Genomic DNA, 16,451 nt, shown 5'->3' with positions numbered 1-16,451 from the left:
ATCTTATACAAAATTTGTCATTGTAAGGTATCAATGGAAAAGTCACATCTATCAAATAGGATTATTCTGTTTGAATGCATGTATCATCTTAGTATCTAAAGTTATGAATATTGACTATGTACCAGTATTTCAAATGTGTTTGTTCATGGAGTAACACCCACAAGGTAATTTACATCCAGTCCAGGGCCAGCACACTGTGAATAAGCTATTCAAGTTGATGGCCCATCAAAGAATACTTAGCTCTCACAATAGGCTAAAGAAGAAACTTGTCCCTGCCCGATGAGCCTTCCTGTGGCTACTTTAGCCAAAATTTGTGTAATGGCTGCTCCTATGAGTCAAAGCATGTGAGGGCATCTGACTTGCTCATGTGACCTTGGATTCCATCTTCTGCCTGTAATTTTCCCACAAACTAAGACTGAAAGCATCCCCTTGACATAGAAGAAAGTATAAAAAACCCGGAAGCATCTCCATTTTGCCTCTTTTCTGCTCTGATCTCTACTATGGACTTACACTCAATGCAAAGTTATTTTGTCAGGTTTGAAGCAGTGATGAAATAAACTGTTAGCTTGTAAAGTCTCTGGTAACTTCCAAAAGATTGGAAGGTCCTCAGTCCATTCTTTAGAATGCTCCTTTTAGTGTATGTATTTTTTTCCCTTGACCATTTTAATTCTCTCCTCTTTCTTTTCTCTTATAAAAGAGCCTCTAGATATTAGATACTAAAGGATTGGCAACAGTGTGATTATTGGATCTCTTGGGATTGGAAGGATCCTTTATTTGATTAAATTGGTTTTAAATAACCACTCATCATTAAGTGGTTATTTGTCTGGATGATGAAACAAAGGCTGGGATGCCTAAGGAGACTGCAATTTGGACTTCTTGTGGTGTGGTAAGACAGAAGTTTACTTGTTACTGGAAGAATAACCATCAGTCTGGGGTGAGTCTGCCCTATTTCTCAGCAGTTTATCCTGAATCTGGTATCCTCAGTTGTAACCCACAGAGGCATGGTAACAAGCACCCAGCAGGAGGTACTCAGCACTAAAGCTGGTTGAAAATTCACTGAAAAATGGCAGAGACTTAAGCACATGCTTAAAGTTAAGTGCTTTCCTAAGTCAGGTTGTAGCATTTAGTGATCCTCCTTCCTCAACAGTTCCTGCAGAATAAGCTTTCCTGGAATTTCTCCTCTTCCTTCCAAAGTGGTAAAAATAACACTTGTTTAGAAATACGAAATTTATTTACTCTCCCCGCTTGCTTGTTTGCTTGCTTGCTTGTTTGTGCAGCCTGAATAGCAAGACTTGGGGAGAGAATGATCATTGTTACTAAGTCACAGGAGCGAATTCAGCTCCGCTGAAAGCAGATGAGACTCCTATTGACTTTAATGGGAGTTGTGACTGCTTATGTTGGGACCAAATTAGGCTCATAGCCTCTACACAATTGTTTCTAGTGATGAGGTATTGTTTTCATAATAAACAGCATTTAGGTGCCACAATTTGAATCTGTTCATGGTTAATAAATCTGTGATAGCTTGCTCTACTACTGGCTTATGCAGTAAGTTCTTTATACAGGTTGAACGCATCAGACATCACAGAGCTAATCTCTTTTATAAGAAATCTGTAGAGAAATTGTGAACTCCCTAGAAGAAATCCCTTATTGAACTGAGTACTAGGAAAATCTACATAATAATTTCAAATTGTACCTAGATCTGCTCTTCAGAGAAACTGGGGAGTTCAGATAGCATTAGCACTGGTGTGCAATTACATAACGATGAAATCACAGTAATGTCTGATTTTCTCATTTGTGAATATTTCATTGAATCGGGCTTCATTTGTTATATAATTTGTCAAGTATTTTGCATGGAAAGAGAAGGTACTTCTGTTTCATTATGCTGACGCATCCTTTTCACAACATAACAGACACCTCTATGCCAGAGCAAAATTAATTCCCATTTGAAATCTTTCATTCTCACTCCTCAGCCTTGCTTTTGTCATTAAATGGAGTTTGAAATGTACAATGCATTTCTGCAAGAAAGATTTCCTTGACACATGATTCTTTAGATATCTTCAGTTAGGACTTTTCCTTTCCATAGCTTGAGGGATTCCATAGATTTTGCTCAGCCGTTCTTTTCCTGAGATGTTCTGAATAAGATACCTGTGGACTAGTTTTAGAAGCACAGGATCGGATCTGCAGCTGATGAAAATCAACATAGCTCCTTGACTCCAGCGGCGCTTCACCGATTTATACCAGCTGAGGATCTGGCATTTTTGTTGCCTATTTGGTAGTAGAGAAACAAAGGGGTGAAATGACGGTTAGGTCAACTTTTTCAAAACTGGTCATTGATTTTGGATGTCTCCATTTTTGAGTGTGTCAGTGTGGGCACTCAAAAACTGAAGTACTCAAAGTCAGAGGCTACTTTGGAAAAGTTTGGCTTTAAATACTTGAAACTATTTCTTCCTGTATTTAAAAATTACATTTCTTTATAAATTTGTTCATATTGCTTGAAATTATGACTTAAAACAGGTGCAATATAGTTCACCAGGACACAGGTGTTTTGTATTTTTTGTTTTGAAAACAAAGTCTTCTTTTTAACCTATGATAAAAGTAGATAATTACTAATTTACTCAGGTATGTGCCTTGGACCCACTGAATTCAGCAGCATAGCTCCCCATTGACTTAAAATATAGTACAGACACAGTAGAGTGAGTGATGGCCAATAGTCACACATTATGTCTGCAGACATCAAGCATATTTGTTCATTTCCCTTTTGGTGTTAGCTCAATAGCAGAACACATTTACTACAGGAGACCGTGATAAATTACCAAGAAAACTTTGTTTGAATTCTGGAGTTTATAAAATATGGACATCTTGAATGTAAGAATCAAAATGCATAAGGTCAGGCCAGCCTTATGACATAACTGTACAAACATATTTGTATCCTTGATTTGCTCTTAGGACAGTGGTTTTATCATTTTAAATTCTGGAGAAAATCACAAATGAGTTACTGCAATTTTTTTTAAAGTATGGATTTTAGAAAGATTTGTTATATTACTTGACCTCTTTCTGTTCCCTTTTCTCAATAAGATCTATAAGGAAGATAAGCTTAAGTGTCTAGATTTAAAAATGCTTGTGTTATCAGAATGCAAGATTTCTCTGGATCACATGAGGAAAGCATGCTAGCAAAACTAAAAATGGCCAAACCTATTTCATTCCAACCTAAAAATTCACCTTTGGGCCTAGAACATGCATGCAAAAATAATGTGACCAATTGAAAAAGAGGAGTTACAGTGAAAGATAGAATTCAACTTTCACTATAATTTAAGAGGAGCTCTTCATATAATAGCAGCAAAACCTTTTGATTCAATACTTGGACTTTCAGTTACTTTATATTCTATAGATTTTTCTCAAATAATTTCATGAATAAGCAGACAGCATAAAAAGTTGCTTGAGTACTAATTACTGTACATTATATGGATATATTAGTCTAGACATGACTTTTTACCTAATGCAAAATGTAAAAATATGACATTTCAAAATTAAAACAAATATACATGGATGAAGCACAGAAAAATCCAACTCACTGTTTTTTCTGGTGTCAAACTAAAATACCATTGCTCTGCTCTTTACAGATAATGTCTGCAGAAACCTATCATTGCACTCTTATGTAAAATGACTATTTTATTATTACAGTTTCTTTAAAGGCTTTTTATACTGACATATGAAAAGGGAGTTACTACAGAAGCAGCTTTTCCTCTCCTAGAGTTGACATCTCCTCATCAATTGTTGGGAGTGAACTACATCCACCCTGATTGTATTGGCCCTGTCAACACTGGTTCTCCACTTGTGAGGTAACTCCCTTCTCTTCATGTGTCAGTATAATAATGCCTGCCTCTATAATTCTTACTCCATGCATTTGAAGAGGTGGGTAATTTATCCACGAAAGCTTATGCCCAAATAAATCTGTTAGTCTTTAAGGTGCCACCGGACTACTCGTTGTTTTTGTGTAACTGTTTACTTTAATGGGCGTACTCACATGCTTAAAGTTATACAGGTGCTAAATCATTTCCAAGATGTATAATATTATCTACTTACCTAAGGCAACATTTCAATGTTTTTAAGGATGCCCAATGCATGCATATTATATATAAGCACAAGGTGTTGGAGAGCAAGGTCCATTCAGGGGCTATCTAGCACTGCATCTAAGTTTGCATTCATAACTAGATACTAGAGTGATGGGGCACTGGAAATCCATCAAGAACAGGCTGATATCTTTGAAGCATTTGTGGAAGAATAAACTGTATAGGAGTTCAGTCCTGTAAAGTGGGGAATGCCTAAAATGATGTAGTCTCCATTTTCTGTTACTATCGGATGGAAATAATTGTTACTAATATACAGTGGTCATTCTTATAACTCTACCAGTGTTGTTCCAGCTTTGCTGGATTCTTTATTCTTTATAGTACTGAGATGTATAAGGAATATAGCAAATCCTGAAATGTTATCCAAGGTGACATTGGCAAGTTTTTTTAAGGGCCACTCCTATATTATTTATTTCAGTTATGTTTATTATTATATATAAATAAATGCAGTGCTAGATAATCCCTGAACGGACCTTGCTCTCCAACACCTTGTGATTCAGCCACCGAAAACTGAGGTGCTTATTTTCACTACCATATTAGGTCATTTAGAACATGACCCGTAGGAGTCATGTTAACTGATGGGTTTAAACACTGTCTGCAGACAGACACTGCTATGTTTAACATTATGTTAGATGATCATTACTATTACTTGCATTACAGTAGTATTCTAACCAGGGCCGGCTCCAGGCACCAGGCAAGCAAGCACATGCTTGGGGCGGCACCTGGTAAGGGACGGCCAATCTTGGGTGGCAGGGGGCAGCGCGGCGCGGCATTCCGCGGGGGGGTGCGCTCCGGGCGTCGGCGGGGGGACGGCGTGGGGCGCGGCGCTCGGGGGGGGGTTCCGGCGGCGCGGCGCTCGGCGGGGGGGCGGCGCGGGGCGCGGCGCTCAGCGGGAGGGAGCTTGGGGGGCGGCGCTTTTTTTTGCTGCTTGGGGCAGCAAAAAAGTTAGAGCCGGCCCTGATTCTAACTGGGAGCAGGACCCCTGTATGATGAGCATGCAGATACACGTTCTGAGACACAGTCCTTGGCCTGAAGATCTTATAGCCTAAATTGAAAGAAAATGGAAGTATTAAGTACCTTGCTGAAGATCACATAGCAGCTCAGTACCAGAGTCAGGATTAGAACACAAGCCTGCGGACTCCCAGCTTGGTGCCCTATCCACTAGACCAGGGGTTCTCAAACTGTGGGTTGGGACTCCAAAGTGGGTCGTGACCCCATTTTAATGGGGTCACCATGGCTGGCTTAGACTTGCTGCGGCCCAGGGCCAAAGCTGAAGCCAAAGCCCGCAGGGCTCAGGTTACAGACCACCTGCCCAGGGCTGAAGTCCTTGGGCTTCAGCTTTGGCCCCCCCACCAGGGGCGGTGGGACTCGGGTGGGCTAAGGATTCCATCTCCCCTCCTGGGGTCGTGTAGTAATTTTTGTTGTCAGAAGGGGGTCATGGTGCAATGACGTTTGAGAACCCCTGCACTAGACCATGCTGCCTCTCAAACCATAAATTTAACCATGGCCAGCTGACATATTGAACATCACAGTCCCTGTCTATACTGAGTGCTAATCACGTGTAACATTATGTTAATTATCACAGCTCCTCAAGGTCATGTACTAACACCACCTAGTTTGCTAGTGAAGACAGAACTCTAGAGATTTACTGGGGTTCATGTATTTGTTAATCTTTTTCTTCCTCTACCTTTTCTTTTTTTTTCTTCTCCTCTCCACCATGCTATTGTAATTATTTAGGCACAATCATGATTTTATCTAACCTCACATCTTGCCATGTAAATTAATGGGGGACAAAGGGAATGGTTATGTAAAGAGCGTTATAAATTCAGAAGAGTAAAGGTGGAAGGCATTTGAGTAAATATATATTCCCAGCATGCTGAGCAATTAAATAATCTAATCCCAAATAGGATCAGAAGCATAAGCACTGGCCACAACAATAACACTTAACAAGCAAATAAAGTGACAAGCAGATTCTCTGACAAAGGGGATCAAATTGACCAGGACACAAAGATCAAACGTATATCCCTTTGGCAATCTGGTACTTATTAGCAATATGACCATTCTTTCATTTCCATCTTAGTAAAACGCTGTCTTTCTTCAGACCGAGACTGGATCGAAAGAAGAGACAGGCTGCGCAAACACTAGTGATTTAGATTTACCTTTGAAATAGGAATCTCGTCCTTTTCTCCCAGGTATATTTTAGTCTCCTTCCTTCCATATTATATTATCCAAACAACAGAGTAGATACACTACCTGTTAAAGAATTTAAAGTTTCTTTGAAGTTTTGACCACTTAGGCTTGGTCTACACTTGCCCCCCAAGTCGAAGTAAGGTACGCAAATTCAGCTACGTGAATAACGTAGCTGAATTCGACATACCTTACTTCGAACTTATCGCGGTTCAGACGCGGTCCACACGCGGCAGGCAGGCTCCCCGTCGACTCCACGGTACTCCTCTCGTTGAGCTGGAGTACCGCAGTCGACGGCGAGCGCTTCCTGGTTCGATTTATCGCGTCCAGACCAGACGCGATAAATCGAACTCGGAACTTCGATCCCCAGCCGCCAAACTAGCGGCTGGGTGTAGACGTACCCTTAGACTAAGTTTGTGGGTTTGTTTGTTTTTGTTGTTGTTTTGGTAATGTTAATTCATGATCATTACTTTAAAATTTATCAAATACTAAAAACAATATAAGGTCAAAAGTATGCCTCGTATAATGTGCTGGCTTCTCTGGAGTTGCTCCAGGAATGAACCTAGGAATGAAAAAGAAAGCAAAGCTATGAAAGGGATGAAAATAAACTTGTGGCAGATGAATGGCAGAAAGAGGATTTAAGAAAGAGAGTTAATGTGTCAGTGTTCCATGGAGTATATAATATACAGTCAAATTCTCTTAGATAAGGCTATATGTACATTTAACCAACATTATTTTGTGCACTGTTTAATTTTCAAGACAGTGAAATTAATATTCTCAAATTCAACACATCACTGGGATTTTTTCTCTTACACATAACTACACTGATCAAAGATTGATGCTGATGAATACAACTAGCAATCATTCTAAGCCTTTTATTATACTGGAAAGGGAAACAGAGCAACACTGATATGTTAATAGCAGGCTATTAGAAGGAATTGCCTACAGTAGGGTTGCCAGCCTAAAAGGGCCCGAGGAGGCAAACAGCGAGGTTCGTTGCCCGGTGTGCTTTGCACCAATAAAGACACCGAGGTGGAGAAACAAAGCAAATTTATTCGAGATCTCTGAATAGGCACTAGGAGACCAACATATCTCAAATCAAGTGCCGCACATACAAACAAATTTTCCCTTTTATATTCCAAGCAGTTTCTGTGCAAGCCTTTGTCTATTTCACCCTTACCCCTCCCTTCCAGACAACAGTTACAGCAGGTACACAGTGTGCATGTTAGAAACTTTCCCATTAGCATGCTTATCTATGGCCTTCGCAGGCCTGTGCAGCAGTCTTCCCCTGTCTTATCACTACATTTCTGTTAGTGCGAGCAAAACAGCAGCTGTCTGCTAGAAAAGCTGACCATTACATTTCTGCTTTTTAGGCTGTCAGCACTCTAGGCTGGTTAATGTTCCCAAGATGGAGTCACTGTGGCTCATTTAGACCCAGAGCAGAAGAGCTTCATCGGCACGTATGGCCTTCCACTCTCCCGAGTTACCTGGTAGCTATGCCTAGTGACACCAACAGTAGTGTTGTCTAGTGGATACAGAAGAAGAATGGCTTCCTGGGATCAATTCCCAGTTCTGACACATGCTTTTGAGAGACCAGATACTTAGGCTGTGATTCAGAAAAGCACCTCAGCATGTGCATATAAATCCATTCCCATTCAGAAAAGCAGAGAGATCAATGGCGCAGGAGAAGTACATCTTCTGGGCTGATACACCCCATGAAATACAGGTTTCAGTGTGAGCTGAACATTGTGTGTTTATTGCAAAACACTCTCAATGCAAAAATAAAAAAAATCTTGGTTTAATTTAACCGATTCGGGGGCTGCACAGGAATACTTTTAGCACTGTTTTGTGGGAAGGATAACCTTCTCTTGTAAGTCTAGTTATCCATATTTTATAAACTCTAGCTAAACAAGGAGTTTGGAGTAAAGTTATCCATATTTTATAAACTCTAGCTAAACAAGGAGTTTGGAGTAGTTTGTTCGTTTTTTAACTTGTCAACGTCTCCTGTCGCGTTTACATGTCAGAAAGTATTAAGTTAACACACTAAGGCAAAAGAACAAATATGTTTGAAGCTCAGTGTCATACTGTATGCCTGTTTGCAATCTCTACTCCGCTGTGTACCTTCTTCATGAAAACAACTAGAAACATCAATAGATGAACTCAGGTGTGTAATGCCATGACTTCAGTTCATTCTATCCCTGTTGTTCATGAGTTACCTGAAACTGAAGTACAGAGGGATGAAGATTACAAAAAATACCAACTCCTCCTCACTATACAATATATTAGGTGGCCAGACAATGAATGTTGAAGACCTTATTGGCAAATGCCATTCATTCTATTTCAAAGATCATGGCTGGCAATTCCATTGACAAATTGTTTTTTTCAAAAGTTCACTAAAGGAACTAAAACAATTTAATTATCTTCCTGATGATATTTTACATTTCTTCCTTCCCACTTTTTTAACCTAAAATGACTGTGGGGTTTTTGAAGTACAATTAATTTATTACATCCATTGGAATAAATCTGGAATGAACTATGATCCAGATCCTCAAAGATATTAATAGGTGCCTAACTCCCATTGAAATCAAGGAGAATTAGGTGATTAAATACCATGAGGATCTGGGCCAATGTAATTTTGAGAATGGAATTCTAGGAGCTGGAATAGATACAGTATTAAAGAGGAATTTAAATACAGTGACTTGAGTGCTAAAAGAGAAGATTAATATAAAAAAAATCACTTTGAGCCTATTCCTGCTCCAATTGAAGTCACTGTGATGGCAATGAGAACATGACTGGGCCATTTAAAAATGATTTACTGTTTTCTCTCTGAAGGACAGATTCTCATTACACTTGCAAAGGGTTATTTGAAATTTTTCTGCTTCCCCAAGTCTGATAAATCTCTCACCAAATATGTCCTCCTTCATTTCGAGACGCAGAAAACAGAAGAGCCATCAACTCCTTAGCTACTAGCTTTTCTTAATTCTATTAGAACTTAGCCCACTTGGTCTTTATCAGCTCTACTTCTAATTTTACTAATTTACTAATAGAGATGTTGTCCTAAATATTTCTAAGCTCAATAATTATGCCCCTTTTTACCTGAGCAACTAGCCAAATTTTAGGGTCTAATAGGCTTTTCCAAATGGAAGGAAAATGGGCAGTGGGGTCTGGTAGCTTTTAAAACTCCTATTTACAAAGAATGTATAAAGTACTGTTTTGCTGAACACAGAAAGAACCAAAACAACAGGAGACAGTTTCTTTACTTACAGCCCTAAGCCTCTGTAAAACTGTCCAGGCAGTGTGTCTCGAGCCCAGCACCTCTCTCCTACCCTGCAACTTTTATCTCACTCCCTTCCACCCCCCCCCAACATACATCGATATAAAGACAAATATATAGTGGAGCCCACCACACACAGAGACCAAATTCCTGGTCAGGCTTGCATACCCCTGTGTCTTAGGAGGTGGCTGCTTAGCTGTCTCTTTCAGCTACCTTAAATGAGGTGTGGAGATCACACGCAACAGTTTAAACTTGGTTTAACCCAATCCACAAGAATATCTTCAGGTTGCCTCTAAAGTATGAGCCATCATCTATTCACCTGAGTTTCTAAACCTGTCAAGGGGGCTTTTCAGGCCATCTTGTGACTACTCTAGTGCTGAGAATACAGAGACTGTTGGAAGCTAGATCTATAGCTCTGTTGCTTTTATATTTTGACACTATTGATTTAGGAGATGTGAGATACCCTGGTCGAGGTGGGAGACTAGAGCTAGTAAGCTGCAATTTGGATAACTGCCCCATTTTGGGGGGGGCGGGGTTTGAGTTATTCATAAACATTATTGCAAACATATGAAATAAAGGTGGGAAGATGACACTACAGGTAAAAGAGTACAATCAGTTGATGTAAATCAGAATAGCTTCATTTACTCCACTGGAGCTACTTCAATTTACACCAACTGAAGATGTGGATTTTAAACCTAAACATTTGGTCTGTATAGAGGCAGATAATCCTGGTTTCCCTAATCTGGGGAAGGGGGGTGGAGGGCAAAGTGCCAGGTGCTCAGCTTCCACAATGATGAGCACAGAATAAGACCGTGAATAGAAGAGAATAAATCACCTCAACTGTGCATTAAAATTAAAAAAAAAAAAAAAAATGAAATAATGGTACCACTAATTACAAGAGATCACAAGTTAATTCTGAAGGAGTTATGTCTCAAACATCAGATTTTAAAAAACCCAGACTTAGTCTGTGTTCAGAAATTGAACCTGGCCCTATTTCCACATTTTGTAAATGACTCCTATCATTAGAATAAATTGATCCAGTACCCTAGATCCAAAAGCCCTGGAAGTTTGAAGTGTCTGAATTCCTAATCCAGATCCAGATTTTGCTGCTTGATCTCTTCTGTAAAGGGAATGGGAGCTGCAATATAGTGATCTAGAGAAGGTATGAGATGGCAGCACAGACTGATATACCCATCTTTATGTTAAGTATAGGAGAACAGGCTTAGCTATTATCAGAACTGACATCTATTGTCTCTCAAAAATTGTACCAAAGCCCAACTTCCTGAGGATCCCAGTTGTTTTCTGGGGTTTAGGACTCTTTGTAGGGGGAAGGAAACACAGCTCCCCCACTTATGGAACCCTGTGGGGAAAGTTCAGGGCCTGTTCCAGAGTCCACCAAAGTATTATTATTTATTTGTATTGTGATAGCACTTAGGAGCACTGATCATGGGCCAGGGCCTATTTGTGCTAGTCCCTGTACAAACACAAAACAAAAAGTTGATTCCTGCCCTCAAGAGCTTGCAATCTATGGGTAGGTCTTCACTACCGGCTGGATTGGCGGGCAGCGATTGATGTATTGCATCTAGTCTAGATGCGATAAATCGACCCCCGAGCTCTCTCCCGTCGACTCCTGTACTCCAGCTCGGCAAAAGGCGCAGGCAGAGTCGACGGGGTAGTGGCAGCAGTCACCATGGAGTCTTCACCGCGGTGAGTCAAGTCGATCTAAGTTATTCACATAGCTGAAGTTGCGTAACTTAGATTGATTCCCCCCTCCCCCCAGTGTAGACCAGGCCTAAGTAAGCTCATATTTCTGTTAACTTCAGTGAAGGAAATCCTTGTAGAGTTCCTCCTCTTAGCTCCCTGCATTGTGTTTTACAGCAAGAGTTGGAGCGACATGACCATAACTAGTTGCAAGCATATACACAAGGCATATTGAAATTCAATTTGCATAACAAGTTCATTTTGCAGCTATTCTCCACAAAAGCAATTTATTAAGAAGAAAGTTTAATTGAAACAGGAACAAATCAGGGGAATAAATGTAAGCATTTCAAATACCACATTATATCATAAAGGAAATCTGACTCTGGGATCTATTAAAAGGAATAATTGCAACCCAGGTATCTTAATATTTACATTCCCCAAAATGATCCTGTTTCTATATTTTAATTTACACATTTGTAATTAATTTATCTATCATTTACTGTAGCCTTGTTCTATACTAGGAGATAATATTGTGGATTCTATGTTTACAAATGAGCAGTTCAGAGCACCTCCTGAGACACTGTAAATGATCTAGCAAGCAGATTTAAACAGACTCACATAACCTCATGGTTCAGATAGCAGGCCTGCATGATCCGTACACTGAAACACACAAGCTAAGTGTGCTGGTAGGTCATCTTAACTAAATGGCTTGAAATTTTAATCTCAGGTTTCAGCTCATCGGATGAGCACCCGACTAAAAGTGAAAAAAATAGTCAGTAGTGAGTTTATTTTTCATTTGTAACAGTGAAGGCATTTCTTATTGGCACAGCTATACATGTTATTACAGTGTACTTGTATCACATTCTGGGGTAAAATCCAGACCAGAGAGGGGTTGTGCAACTGCCTGCCCTGTAACCTTGGGTGCCTCACAATGGTTTGCTGTTGTAGCTCCCAATCTGGGCTGCTCACAACCAGCCTACCAACAATTAGGTCACACCCTGAGTGTCTGTCTGCTAGACAGCCCTGGGTCAGTAGTTTTTACCCTAGCAGCCTGTCTACAGCTCCACAGACCCATTCTGGCTTCTACCAGCCTTGGTTACTACTTTCAGGGTGACCCCAACACATGCCCAGTCCCAGATTTTCCCCAAAGCTATGTGTTCTGCAGTGTCAACCATCTCCTGGACAGTTTATATAGTGAGATTAACTGCCACTTTATGGAGTCAATATTCAACAGTTTGTTACTTTAACTGGAGTTACTAAACAGTTCAGTTTAAACTAAAAATCAAAGAAGTTTATTACCAAAAGAAGAAAAGATTTTAAGTGAACTGAAGTATGAGATATTTCAAAATGGTTATCAGCAAATAAAAGTGAAAATATACATCTAAAAGTCTAAATTTTAATCTAGCAAGTTTTGGTTCAAAGCTTTGTTCAAGATAGCCTCTGTCACCCACAGTCTTCCAGCAAAATGGCAACTGACCCTCACCTCAGGCTCTCCCAAATGTGCTGGTGTCTTTGTTTTCTTAGGTGAAAAAGAGAACTTGGGGTTTTTCTGCCCCTTTCTTTTACAGTCCAGCGAACCTTTTAAGTGGATTATTTTGAAGTATATCCTACCACTGAGGAAAGGGTCAGAGTCTGGTGGTAAAGGAGGCTCCAGGCTCTTTCTTCCCCCGCTTGGTTTGCTAAAATGCAAATTGTTCTGTTTCCCAATAACTCTTCCCCCTGCTCTCTGGAGGACTCTGTTTACTGGAATGCTTTACCTAGGGAGGTGGTGGAGTCTCCTTCCTTGGAGGTTTTTAAGGCCCGGCTTGACAAAGCCCTGGCTGGGATGATTTAGTTGGGAATTGGTCCTGCTTTGAGCAGGGGGTTGGACTAGATGACCTCCTGAGGTCCCTTCCAACCCTGATATTCTATGATTCTATGATACTATTTATATGTAAACTGAGATAAACACACATTCCTTTGTTGAGGACAGATCTAGGGTTGTCTGGGTTTGAATGTGCGCTATCATCATCATACAGGGGGAATTCATAATTTAACTTATAATATTGCTGCATACATTTCACCATGATATTATTGATCAGCGAGTTAGTAGTTTTCAAATAGTACCTTACAAGGCATATTTTACTCAATGATTATTATCGTAGTGTGTAGGGTATGACTATAGGGGTGCTTTTGTTCACAATTGGAAAGGCAAATAAACTTTTATTTAAGTTATGTTATAAATATGAGTTTATCTAGTCTACTACCCACAATCATCATGCATTAAATCTCAGAGCTGCAGAGTTTTTCTGCTTCTATCTGGAACTTTAAGTTCAAGAGTTCGGACTAGTCTTGCACATTTTACTGATGTGGGTGGTTCCACTGATGTTACCTGCCCAGGGCAAACAGGATTTGGCCCTTACTATATAAAACTTAACATTTTGGGGCCTGTTCTATGATTTACTAAAATGACAGAATAAAGAAATGAAAAAAAAGTCTTCATAAGAAAGTAAGAGATTGATCCTAGAAAATCTTATGAACATCACCTGACATCTAGAGTAAATAATGTGATCATAGTCATATCACAGTTTTCTGAGTGAGCTCTTCTATGATTAATCACAAACTCTAGCTTGCAATAATGCTATTTTGTCTGTGAGTAAAATATGTTCTGCAACATTTTCAAATCTCAGATTAAAAGGAATTTCCATTCCTAGCACCCCAGAAAGACATTTTAAAAGTTTTTAAACCAATCTGCACACTTCAGAAAGACAACAGCAGCCAGGATGGGATTGGCAATCTCTTAAACTTCCATTGTGAGATGGATAGACAGCTGCATGAAGGAATATGTGAAAGTAAGGAGCGTTTCTGTTCCTTGGGGCTCACAGAATCAAAGCAATAACCACCATGTGATGGATCTGACTCAATCAGATCACAGTTCAAGGACAAAGCTTTGCGCAGTAGCTTACACAGAAATACAACCTACAATTCAGTAGAGACATTGTACGCTGGACAGCATGTGGTCATCGGCAGAGGTCTTGAGTGGAAGATAGCAGAACTAATAGCTGAGTAAGATATAGGGTGGTTTTTTTTAAGTTATAGTACAAATCTTCAGTGGAGAGTACCAGAAAAGGGATTTTTGTCATACTCAAATCTTATTTTCTTGTAAGTCTCCTGAAACAATTTGGGAACCAATTAGCAGCAAGTGTTAGTATTTACAGTGGTTATTAGTCATTTACCAATAGTTATTACATGCCATTACTTGAATGGTATTTGGGGAATGTTGACACTTACTTTATCTATTTATAATAAGAAATAATCTCTAAAAGCTGCTCTCAAGTGACGAGCAGAGTTTCGTGCAAGTGAGTCTTCAAGCTGGCTTCTCAACTGAATCCCTATTTATCTGAAATTTTCTGATCAGACCCACCAGTTAACTGAAGATAAACAGTATTTGATTGATTGTTTGGAGAAATATGAAATATTCACTTCTTTCCAGTAGAAGAATGATGTAATTCAACCATAGCATTGTTCATATATCTATACTACCCAAAGCAAATCTGCAAACTTAGCCTGTTTGATATAGTGTGCAAAAGGAAGTTCATGCCAATGCATGTCACTTTTCCCCTCCAACAAGATAGGACCAAGAAAATTGTTTCCAATATTTGCCTAGTAATATGATGAAGCTGATGAGTAATTAAGATATGACCTGTGTAATCACTTAGTGTGTAAGTTAAAGTGCTGCCTGCCTCCTGAGTTGGACTTTTTTAAAACCAAGAGTCCAGTGCTGCAGGTTCTGATTCACTTGAATAATCATTACTCATAGGAGTAGTTCTATAGATTTCAAAAGGATTTACTGGATCAGGCACTAAGTTTGGCAGAAATGTGTGTTAAACCACTTTCAATTTAAGTTCTAGAAATATGAAACTTTTTAGTGCAGTAGCTCCTCTTAGAATAGGTCTCTATGTAATGGCTTTGGGATCTTTCCTTAATAGGATTATTAGAACCTCACTTAAGGTACATAACTACAGTAGCCTCTTTCTTTCCAATAGCCTTATGTGATTAGCCTTATTAAAAGAATGAATGTCATCATTATTGCCTCTCAGTTATGGCTTGTAACCCTGAATGGTGTCTTATCTGGACCATTATCTATACTAAAATTACCTGGTGTTCTTAATTATATTTTAAATTGTTTTAATTAGCAAAATATGTGAACTCAAAAGGCAATTGCTATTGTTCTCTTCACATCAACTTTCAATGCAATTTTAAACATTTTTTTGGCCTGATAGATAGGATGGATAGTGTCAGTTTGTTGTTGAATATATAGGTTTGATTTTTTTAGCTTAATTGTAAGCTCTAGCAGCATGACTAGGACTGAAAGAAATAATGAACTACTAGGCAGCTCGTGTAGCACAAGCCTTTCTTTAGAGGAAGCATAATATCAGTTGGATACTAAAAGAAATCAAATGCTTATTTCCTATTCAAATGTACTGTACGGCCCAAGTAGCTTGGCAGTGAAGCAGAAAATGAAAGTTATACAAGCATGAGATTTTGTTATCAAGTTCTAATTGTTTCCACAGAGACATAAGGTGCTGAAAATGCATTCAGTTATGCTCCAGGAAGAATTTGTTTCCTTTATTAATTGTTTATTAGCCTTCTGCTGCATTATAATTGTAGACTTCAGTTCAATTAACATTTACCACATTGTTTGAAAACATAGGTTGTCTTCATGGTGTGAATGTGATGTTTGGTTTCTGCATTAAAAGAGCATAAAAGGTTTGCAGCAATATCTCAATTCATCAGCTGGAAATAATAGATCAATGAGTTATATAGGAGAAAATGAAAGCGAAGAATAGAAAAAAGAAAGTTTATTGTATTTCCCTATTTTTGAAAGGTTAGCGTGATATTATCTTGGACTGAATGGGGTCATAATCAACAACAATTAGAGTTAGTATGACATTTAAGCAATTTGAGGTGAGATCAAAACTTTTTCAAGTGCAATATTTCAAAAGGTGAACGCTTAAATTAGGTTATGAGGTTATCTTAATCCATCTAACCTACTCATAGACTTGAAGGTCTGAAGGGACCATCACGATCATCTAGTCTGACCTCCTGCATACTGCAGGCCACAGAACCTGGCCCATCCACTAATGTTATAGAGACAACCTCCGGTTGACTTACTGAAGTGC

This window comes from Emys orbicularis, chromosome 4 (genome assembly GCF_028017835.1).
Source record: "Emys orbicularis isolate rEmyOrb1 chromosome 4, rEmyOrb1.hap1, whole genome shotgun sequence".
NCBI classification, from domain to species: Eukaryota; Metazoa; Chordata; order Testudines; family Emydidae; genus Emys; species Emys orbicularis.
The sequence above is the reverse complement of the archived record's forward strand: the minus strand, read 5'-3'. Positions refer to the sequence as shown.